Below are 3129 nucleotides of genomic sequence, written 5' to 3'. Positions count from 1 at the left end.
CACACACACACACACTAGCAATGCACCCCGGTGTTATGACCTACAGCCACATTGTATTATTTGTTCCTTTCTTATGGGCAGAATCGACACACGAGGAGTATGAAGCAAACAACTCTTCTTTGCAAACATGCTATTAGGTCATTTTCTGATGAACAACGTTGCAGTTTCCGTCTACAAAATTCAGTCACAAGTCTGTGGTTGGCCTAGGGCTATAATAGAAAACACTTGCCCAAGGTACCATGCAGAGGGACTGAACGTGGAACCATGTGGTTGGGAAGCAAACCTCTCAACTGCACAGTCATTCTTGCACCTAATGTGTGTGTGCGTATGTGTGCGCGCGTGCGTGTGTGTGTGTTTACACTTGTTAAATCGAGTATTGTTAAATCGAATATAAAGATAGCAGTTCATCAAGCAGAGATCTATAAAATAAATGCCAGATTGAAATACATACTGAGGTGAGTATGATCAATTAAATTTTTGAAAGTGATACTCCATCATGACGACAGTCGAAAAACTAAACCCAGTAAAATAATGTTTAAAGACTTAATGGCTTCAAATTTAAGGTAATGGATTACTAACAAGATAATGAGTTCAAAACCTCGTATCGAACTTCCACTCTATACGATAACACTATATGTACATCTCTGTGTACTTGATTTCCAGCAATTAACAATTGTAATTTGAAGTTGAATGGTTAGCTGTAAGAAAGATGTCCAGATTTCTTTAAAAATTATTGTGCAAAATATTCTGAGAAAGAGTAGTTTCTTCACCACAATAAAACACACACGCACACACACGTCTCTGTGTGTTGTGGTGAGAGTCATTAACACCCATGAGGGATTGGAAGAATGGACTAGCCGAACACTAGTCGGACGGTTTTATCATAAAAATGAAAAAGTAGTGAGATCAAAAGAAACAAATAAAAAAAATAAGTGTAGTTGGACGTAACACAGTTTCGAATTTGTATCTTTATACACACATAGATGCGCAAGCAAGCACGCACACACACAGACACAAATTAAAAATATTCCATACACAAGTCACAAAAACGATAAACACAAGGAAATGCGCAATCTCTGTTGTAATTATTAATAAAAATCATTCCAAAATACATTGTTGCAATTAAATTATTCAAAATATATCATTGCATATTCTAAAATAAATTATTACATACCGGTTTCAGTTCTCATGAGGGATAATCATTTTAGTCTACATGTTTACATTACAATAACGAAAATAGCCATGAATGCATCATATCTAATGTACACACATTGTCGACAGGTCAGTTACTACAGTATTTGTGCCGAGATAACATCTATTATGGATTTACTGTGTTAAAAAAACACAATAAGTGTCAGAGCGTGACGAAAATTCTTCTCGGCAACGGCCAGCGATTGCTCTAAATATCTCTTATGAAAAGTGATTATATCGTATGAACGAAGCAACTTACTTAACTGTCAGTTTTGTACAAACCTCTATAGGCGTGTGTGCTTATGTACATGTGTTTGTACGTGAGAGGGAGGGAGAGAGAAAGAGAAAGAGAGGGGACTAAAATTAAAGGCTACATGATAAATATGTAACATATTTAAAATAACTTAAAAGATTACGCAAAACATAAAAATAGGAAATATTCTTCCTTTGCTCTATCTGTCTGTCACTCTCTCTGGTGTGTGTGTGTGTGTGTGTGTGTGTGTGTGTGTGTGTGTGTGTACAAAGAGAGACACAGAGAGAGAGATACACGAATATACACTTACATACATATATATATGTACAGTAAACCCTCGCCATATCACGGTTCACCTCTCACAGTTTATTATTTAAGCTTACGTCGATTCCACAGTGGAGTTGTTTTGTATTTATAATAAAATAAATATATACAAATTATAAGCATAATAAAAATATATACAGTACAGTACTGTTTCTACTTCGCAGATTTTCACCTATCGCGGGGGGTGGGATGGAACGTAACACCCGCGATAGTCGAGGGATTACTGTATACTTATGCGTACAAGTGTATGTGTGCGTGTGCGTGCATGTAGACGTGTGGCTTAGTAATTAGAGTGCTGCACTCATAATCTGTAGTTTTGATTCCTGTACCAGGATACATTGATATTCATTTCATGTTACTCCATTGCACTCAGCTGACAGAAAAATGAGTAACCCTGCGTCAGACCCGTGTCCGTCAGATTGGTGGGAGGGAAACTGGTATTATGAGCCTATGGCCCAGGAAAAACTTTTGATACTTCATATATATGTATATAGTCAAATCGAATAATCGAACATTAAAATCTACAATAACAAACAAGAGGACGTGAAAATGGGGTGTATTAGTTTGACGCTCGGTAAAAAGAAAGTTTTTGACGTTTCGAGCATAACTCTTCGTCAGAAGGGAAAACGGAAAAGTCCAGAGAAGGAAAAATATCACCAACAACACATGTGTAGTTACATTACTGATGTGTTTGTGTGTATACATACATACATACATACATAGCTATACAGTGAACTCTTGTTAAGCCATACTAATAGGAGGAGGGTATACGTTTTAGCCCATTGTTTGGAGTAACCAGTGTTAGAGTTTATATGGCATACAATACTAGAAATATATAAACTATATGCTGAACATGATCAACAATAACAAAATTGCAGAAAATACTGTAAATATTGTCTAAGAAGCTTGCTTCCCAACCACATGGCTCCGGGTTCAGTCCCATTGCGTGGCACCTTGAGCAGGTGTTTTCTACTATAGCTTCGGGCTGACCAAAGCCTTTTTAGTGAATTTTGTAGACGAAAACTGAAACAAGTCCGTCGTGTGTGTGTGTGTGTGTGTCTGTGTGTGCTCGTGCCTGTGTTTGTCCTTCATCATCGCTTGACAACCGGTGTTGGTATGTTTACGTCCCCGTAACTTAGCAGTTCGGCAACGGGGATCTATAGAATAATAACTAAGCTTAAGAAATAAATCCTGGGGTCGATTTGTTCGACTAAAACCCTTTGAGGCGGTGTTCCAGCATGGCCGCAATCAAATGACTGAAAACAAAGTAATAAAAGAATAAAATACGTTATAAAATCATTTAGCATTACTTCGTTTTTTGTATTTGGTTAGCTAGATTCTGGGTGTAAATTCGTGTGTTG

Source organism: Octopus bimaculoides, chromosome 5 (assembly GCF_001194135.2).
Source record: "Octopus bimaculoides isolate UCB-OBI-ISO-001 chromosome 5, ASM119413v2, whole genome shotgun sequence".
Taxonomy (NCBI): domain Eukaryota; kingdom Metazoa; phylum Mollusca; class Cephalopoda; order Octopoda; family Octopodidae; genus Octopus; species Octopus bimaculoides.
Note: the sequence above shows the minus strand (reverse complement) of the source record.